Source organism: Dendrobates tinctorius, unplaced genomic scaffold, assembly GCF_039654945.1.
Source record: "Dendrobates tinctorius isolate UK_male_01 unplaced genomic scaffold, ASM3965494v1 ptg000536l, whole genome shotgun sequence".
In the NCBI taxonomy this organism is placed as follows: Eukaryota; Metazoa; Chordata; class Amphibia; order Anura; family Dendrobatidae; genus Dendrobates; species Dendrobates tinctorius.
Genome location: NW_027362195.1, coordinates 40294 through 47500, shown reverse-complemented (window position 1 = coordinate 47500; position 7207 = coordinate 40294).

Below are 7207 nucleotides of genomic sequence, written 5' to 3'. Positions count from 1 at the left end.
GTGGGGGCACACCGCGCAGTGAGAACCCCCCCTCGCCTGCCTCCACAGCTCTGTCATCCCCCCCACTAACGTAGGGGCTCGGGAAAGACTAGTGGCGCGGAGCTCGGCAGCGGCGTGGAAACGCCACCCACCGCCGCCGCTCTCGCTGGTGCCCGCCGCGGAGGCCGCCCTTCGGGCGATGCGTGGCACGGACCTCCACGGGCAGGGCTGCGCATCTGGAACTTCGAAAAGGGCCGCCCTTGCTAACACTGTGCTTCCCCACGCGGGGAGCGATTCGGACGGCTGGCCCCCACACCGGGGTGGGTGGGCGCCCCGCCGTTCGCCCGCGTGGGTCGTCAGACCACTGTTCATCGTTCGGTGCGATTCAAACTTCCCACAGCTCGGCCGCCTCCGTCCTCGAACGGGAGGTGACGGCCGGCGTGCGCGCCCAAAGATAGGTGGTGGAAGCCCGGGGGTACAGGAGGAAGGACACCGCTCACCGTAAACCGACGCGAGCTCCAAAGCCCGGGTCGAGCGAGCAGCACCACCTCCCCACCCGGGAGCGCCGTGCCAGATCGATCGGAGGATAAGACCGCTCTGAGAGGACGTGGACGAGAGGGGCGTCCGCCTTCCGGAGCCCCCCCTTTCGGACGAGGACTCCGGATTTGCCCCCCGAAAGCCATCACCTCCAGAGAACCAGGGACCGCCGAGGGAGGGTCTGGTCAGGCTTGGGTACCCCAGCATTGCCTCTCTCGCTTGGGATGCGCGATCGGCAAAAGTCCCTCTCGGAGCTGTGGAAGTTCGGTCTCAGCCGGAGTGCGCAACTTCCAGACGAGAGGGACCACATGCCAAGTCGCCTACCCGAGTCGGGGAACCAGAGAAACAACTGCTTTCTATCGGGGTAGAGAGACGACACTCTCTCAAGTACATTCTGCCAGAGGTGCGCATTCCTATGTATTTGCATTGCGGGACAACGTCCCCACTTTAAGGGGACGAAGTCGGAACTGTACCCGGCCTCAAGTCACTGTAGGGCGGATGCGGCACCTAGAAAATTCCTCATTCCGGTTCTTTTTCACTTAGTCGTTTTTTTTGGCAAGAATGTACCCCAGGATGGCCAAAAAGCCAAAGCCAGGGACTGAGAACCATCGAGCATGCTCTGAGGGGACATAGTCAGAGGGGGCGTCCGCCTTCCAGAGCCCTCCTTCCCACGAGGACTCCAGATTTGCCCCCCCTGACAACAGCCATCGCCTCCAGAGAACCAGGGACCACCGAGGGAGGGTCTGGTCGAAGCTCAGGTACCCAGGATAGCTTCTCCGGCTTGGGCATGGACCGCCAGACAAAGCCGCGGACCGTGAACCATCCAGCCTGCTCTGAGGGGACATAGTCAGAGGGGGCGTCCGCCTTCCAGAGCCCTCCTTCCCACGAGGACTCCAGATTTGCCCCCCTGACAGCCATCACCTCCAGAGAACCAGGGACCGCCGAGGGAGGGTCTGGTCAAAGCTCATGTACCCCAGGACAGCTTCTCCGGCTTGGGCACAGACCACCAGACAAAGCCGCGGACCATGAACCATCCAGCCGGCTCTGAGGGGACATGGTCAGAAGGGGCGTCCGCCTTCTAGAGCCCAAACTCGGCCACGGACTCCAGATTTGCCCCCCTGAATGCCATCACCCTTCAGAAGACCAGGGACCACCGAGGGAGGGTCTGGTCAGGCTCAGGTACCCCAGGATCGCCTCTCTCACTTGGGACGCACGACCAGCAAAAGTCCCTCCTGGAGCCGTGGAAGTTCAGTCTCGGCCGTATTTTGCAACTTCCACGACAAGAGGGACCACCTTCTAAGTCGCCTACCCGAGCCAGAGAACCATAGGAACAACCGCCATACATCGGGGTAGAGAGAGCCCACTCTCTCCTATATTCTCCCGCAGGTGCGCATTACTATGTATTTGCATTGCGGGACAATGTACTTCAATGAGCGGGACAAAGTCGGAAATGTATCCGACCTCCTGGAACTGTGCGGCTGCTACAGCAGTCAGAAATTCCCCATTCCGGTTCTTTTTCACTTGGATTTTTTTTTTTGCAATTTTTTGCCTAAAACGTATTCCTCCAACATGTACTAGCTCATGACACTTGAAATTTTTGAGCCAATTGATAATAACAGCTTTTTAGAGCTCAAAAACAAAAAAAATTTGAGCGAACAAAAAATGTTCGAAAATGACCTCAGCTCCTGGAACTGTTTTCGGTACACCTCCAGAGAGGCTCCCCTGCCTGGAAGTCTGTCACTGCTCAGCTTGAAATTTTTCTAAGTCCCAAAATTCGGTTTTTCATCCAAAATTCAACTTTCTGCCCAGGATCCACAAACTTTAAACCCAGTTGGGGGACCCTCCCTGGGGGCCCTACAACATACTGAAGCCCCCCTGTGGTGGAAGTAGGGGAAATTACTTATTTTTACACAAAATCACAAAATTCCATTTTTTGTTCGCAAAACACTTTTTTGTCCTCAAGAAACTTTTTTGTCCTCAAAACACTTTTTTGTCCTCGAGAAACTTTTTTGTCCTCAAGAAACTTTTTTGTCCTCAAAACACTTTTTTGTCCTCAAAACTCAATTTCTTCCATAATTCGACTTTCCCCCCAAAAACCACACATTCTACCCTCATGGGAGGCACTCTCCCTCGGGTCCCCTCAACATATTGACGCCCCAGAGCGGTGGGAGAAGGGGAAATCTGATTTTTGCACAAAAATCCAAAAAACGCACTAAGTCCAAAAATCCTGAAAATTTTTCTAAGTCCCAACGGTACTTTCTGAAAAGTGTACCCAGGCTCCTGGAAGCCTCCTGGGTACACCTCCCGAGGCGCCCCCTTCCTGGAAGTCTGACACATCTCGAAATTTTTCTAAGTCCCAAAAAATGGTTTTTGCTCCATAATTCGACTTTCCCCCCAAAAGTCACACATTCTACCCTCATGGGAGGCACTCTCCCTCGGGTCCCCACATCATATTGACGCCCCAGAGCGGTGGGAGAAGGGGAAATCTGATTTTTGCGCAAAAATCCAAAAAACGCACTAAGTCCAAAAATCCTGAAAATTTTTCTAAGTCCCAACGGTACTTTCTGAAAAGTGTACCCAGGCTCCTGGAAGCCTCCTGGGTACACCTCCCGAGGCGCCCCCTTCCTGGAAGTCTGACACATCTCGAAATTTTTCTAAGTCCCAAAAAATGGTTTTTGCTCCATAATTCGACTTTCCCCCCAAAAGTCACACATTCTACCCTCATGGGAGGCACTCTCCCTCGGGTCCCCACATCATATTGACGCCCCAGAGCGGTGGGAGAAGGGGAAATCTGATTTTTGCACAAAAATCCAAAAAACGCACTAAGTCCAAAAATCCTGAAAATTTTTCTAAGTCCCAACGGTACTTTCTGAAAAGTGTACCCAGGCTCCTGGAAGCCTCCTGGGTACACCTCCCGAGGCGCCCCCTTCCTGGAAGTCTGACACATCTCGAAATTTTTCTAAGTCCCAAAAAATGGTTTTTGCTCCATAATTCGACTTTCCCCCCAAAAGTCACACATTCTACCCTCATGGGAGGCACTCTCCCTCGGGTCCCCACATCATATTGACGCCCCAGAGCGGTGGGAGAAGGGGAAATCTGATTTTTGCGCAAAAATCCAAAAAACGCACTAAGTCCAAAAATCCTGAAAATTTTTCTAAGTCCCAACGGTACTTTCTGAAAAGTGTACCCAGGCTCCTGGAAGCCTCCTGGGTACACCTCCCGAGGCGCCCCCTTCCTGGAAGTCTGACACATCTCGAAATTTTTCTAAGTCCCAAAAAATGGTTTTTGCTCCATAATTCGACTTTCCCCCCAAAAGTCACACATTCTACCCTCATGGGAGGCACTCTCCCTCGGGTCCCCACATCATATTGACGCCCCAGAGCGGTGGGAGAAGGGGAAATCTGATTTTTGCACAAAAATCCAAAAAACGCACTAAGTCCAAAAATCCTGAAAATTTTTCTAAGTCCCAACGGTACTTTCTGAAAAGTGTACCCAGGCTCCTGGAAGCCTCCTGGGTACACCTCCCGAGGCGCCCCCTTCCTGGAAGTCTGACACATCTCGAAATTTTTCTAAGTCCCAAAAAATGGTTTTTGCTCCATAATTCGACTTTCCCCCCAAAAGTCACACATTCTACCCTCATGGGAGGCACTCTCCCTCGGGTCCCCACATCATATTGACGCCCCAGAGCGGTGGGAGAAGGGGAAATCTGATTTTTGCACAAAAATCCAAAAAACGCACTAAGTCCAAAAATCCTGAAAATTTTTCTAAGTCCCAACGGTACTTTCTGAAAAGTGTACCCAGGCTCCTGGAAGCCTCCTGGGTACACCTCCCGAGGCGCCCCCTTCCTGGAAGTCTGACACATCTCGAAATTTTTCTAAGTCCCAAAAAATGGTTTTTGCTCCATAATTCGACTTTCCCCCCAAAAGTCACACATTCTACCCTCATGGGAGGCACTCTCCCTCGGGTCCCCACATCATATTGACGCCCCAGAGCGGTGGGAGAAGGGGAAATCTGATTTTTGCGCAAAAATCCAAAAAACGCACTAAGTCCAAAAATCCTGAAAATTTTTCTAAGTCCCAACGGTACTTTCTGAAAAGTGTACCCAGGCTCCTGGAAGCCTCCTGGGTACACCTCCCGAGGCGCCCCCTTCCTGGAAGTCTGACACATCTCGAAATTTTTCTAAGTCCCAAAAAATGGTTTTTGCTCCATAATTCGACTTTCCCCCCAAAAGTCACACATTCTACCCTCATGGGAGGCACTCTCCCTCGGGTCCCCACATCATATTGACGCCCCAGAGCGGTGGGAGAAGGGGAAATCTGATTTTTGCACAAAAATCCAAAAAACGCACTAAGTCCAAAAATCCTGAAAATTTTTCTAAGTCCCAACGGTACTTTCTGAAAAGTGTACCCAGGCTCCTGGAAGCCTCCTGGGTACACCTCCCGAGGCGCCCCCTTCCTGGAAGTCTGACACATCTCGAAATTTTTCTAAGTCCCAAAAAATGGTTTTTGCTCCATAATTCGACTTTCCCCCCAAAAGTCACACATTCTACCCTCATGGGAGGCACTCTCCCTCGGGTCCCCACATCATATTGACGCCCCAGAGCGGTGGGAGAAGGGGAAATCTGATTTTTGCACAAAAATCCAAAAAACGCACTAAGTCCAAAAATCCTGAAAATTTTTCTAAGTCCCAACGGTACTTTCTGAAAAGTGTACCCAGGCTCCTGGAAGCCTCCTGGGTACACCTCCCGAGACGCTCCCCTTCCTGGAAGTCTGTCACATCTCGAAATTTTTCTAAGTCCCAAAATTCGGTTTTTTCACCCAAAATTCAACCTTCCGCCCAGGATCCAGAAATTTCACCCCCAGTTTGGGGCCTCATTTGGGACACTCTCAGACATATATTTCACTCTCTGACTTCCAGCCACCGCTTTCAGGGCGAATATTAAGCCCACCAACCGACCGCTACAGGACGAATATTAAGCCCACCAACCGACCGCTACAGGACGAATATTAAGCCCACCAACCGACCGCTACAGGACGAATATTAAGCCCGCCAACCGACCATTAAGCCCCCTTCCGAATCTACTCAGGGTGGGTCTGAGCTGGGGGTCGGGAGTTCACAGCCCGGCCGCGGCCAAAGTGATCCACCTCGGTCATAGTTGTCCCGCCCAAAGGAACAGTCGTTTTGTTTCAGCCGGGCGCGGCCTACATTTGTCTATCTACCGACACCAAGATCTCCATTTTCGCCTTCTGGAGATCCCGCACCCAAGCAGGAGGATTCGTGGCTCCAGTAACCCAGGAATGTGCACCCGACTCGGGCAGCCAACCAGAAAGAGTCCCCCTAGGAGACGTGGACCAAACGGTAGGGGGAACTCCTAGCTGGAGGGCTACCCACGGGGCTGGCATGCACAAAACACGGCCTACATCTGTCCATCTGCCGCCACCAAGATCTCCATTGTCGCCTTCTGGAGATCCAGCACCCAAGCAGAAGGCTTCGTGGCTCAAGTAACCCAGGAATGTGCACCCGACTCGGGCAGCCAACCAGAAAGAGTCCCCCCTAGGAGACGCGGACCAAACGGTAAGGGGAACTCCTAGCTGGAGGGCTACCCACGGGGCTGGCATGCACAAAACACGGCCTACATCTGTCCGTCTGCCGCCACCAAGATCTCCATTGTCGCCTTCTGGAGGATCCAGCACCCAAGCAGAAGGATTCGTGGCTTGAGTAACCCAGGAATGTGCACCCGACTCGGGCAGCCAACCAGAAAGAGTCCCCCTAGGAGACGCGGACCAAACGGTAGGGGGAACTCCTAGCTGGAGGGCTACCCACGGGGCTGGCATGCACAAAACACGGCCTACATCTGTCCGTCTGCCGCCACCAAGATCTCCATTGTCGCCTTCTGGAGGATCCAGCACCCAAGCAGAAGGATTCGTGGATTGAGTAACCCAGGAATGTGCACCCGACTCGGGCAGCCAACCAGAAAGAGTCCCCCCTAGGAGACGCGGACCAAACGGTAGGGGGAACTCCTAGCTGGAGGGCTACCCACGGGGCTGGCATGCACAAAACACGGCCTACATCTGTCCGTCTGCCGCCACCAAGATCTCCATTGTCGCCTTCTGGAGGATCCAGCACCCAAGCAGAAGGATTCGTGGATTGAGTAACCCAGGAATGTGCACCCGACTCGGGCAGCCAACCAGAAAGAGTCCCCCTAGGAGACGCGGACCAAACGGTAAGGGGAACTCCTAGCTGGAGGGCTACCCACGGGGCTGGCATGCACAAAACACGGCCTACATCTGTCGCCACCAAGATCTCCATTGTCGCCTTCTGGAGATCCAGCACCCAAGCGGGCGTGTTCTTTACGAAAAACGGACCACCTGGAAGTCTGTCACAGGTAAAACATTTTCTAAGTCCACAGAATACATATCACTTCCCAGCCATGACAGGGTTCGAACCCGGGTCGTCAGACTCTTGGCAAGCGTAAAAGCAAGCGCTTACTGCTTTTGCCACCATGAGTTGATAGTGAAAGACGGAGCCAGTCGGAATGTCTTCCATGAAAGCGACGCATGCTCGTCAGCGGTGTAGGCGCCATCCCTGTGGTTGAGTCTACCTCAGGGGTGCTGTATATGTGATCATGACGGATGTATCCAGGGAGGGATCGTTACAGAAACGATATGGATGATCCTCAACCGTATAGGCG